Source organism: Cynoglossus semilaevis, chromosome 10 (genome assembly GCF_000523025.1).
Source record: "Cynoglossus semilaevis isolate Cse_v1.0 chromosome 10, Cse_v1.0, whole genome shotgun sequence".
In the NCBI taxonomy this organism is placed as follows: domain Eukaryota; kingdom Metazoa; phylum Chordata; class Actinopteri; order Pleuronectiformes; family Cynoglossidae; genus Cynoglossus; species Cynoglossus semilaevis.
Window position 1 is genome coordinate 18,994,133 of NC_024316.1, and position 505 is coordinate 18,994,637.

At 46.7% G+C, this 505-nt stretch overlaps 1 protein-coding gene across 1 annotated transcript in view; it reads right to left on the reverse strand.

Annotated features, from left to right (window-relative positions):
• The window catches only part of LOC103385411 (voltage-dependent L-type calcium channel subunit beta-3), a 14,243-nt gene that overhangs the window by 6,979 nt on the left and 6,759 nt on the right, over positions 1–505 (reverse strand). The gene's annotated exons all lie outside the window — the stretch shown is intronic.

The following is a 505-nucleotide window of genomic DNA, read 5'->3' on the forward strand; positions in this document are numbered from 1 at the left end:
AACAGCAGTAACAGCAGCAGCAGTAACAGCAGCAGTAACAGCAGCAACAGCAGCAGTTACAGTAACAGCAGTAACAGCATCAGCACCAAAATACCACAGACATGAAAACAACATTCTTCTCCTTTTTCAGCCATTTAAAGTGTGTGTGTGTGTGTGTGTGTGAGAGTGTGTGTGTGTGTGTGTGTTAGATAACTGGATCTGCATCTTAGCAGCTCTGCAAAGCAACACTGCACCACCGTCAGACATTCAACGAGTTAAAGATGGAACGACTGATGAATAAATAGACAGACAGAGAGACAGACAGAGAGACAGAGAGACAGAGAGGACCGGGTGTTGACAGGGACGTCAAGTGTCTGATGGATGGTCGGAGGAAGGAGGGAATTATCAAGCCTTTATATGAGGAGATAACGGACGTCAGACTCCAGGGGATGATGAGATTAGAACATAATGAAAGACTATGAAGAGGAGGAACGACACCCAGAGATATGTCGGGGAGGAGGGGGGG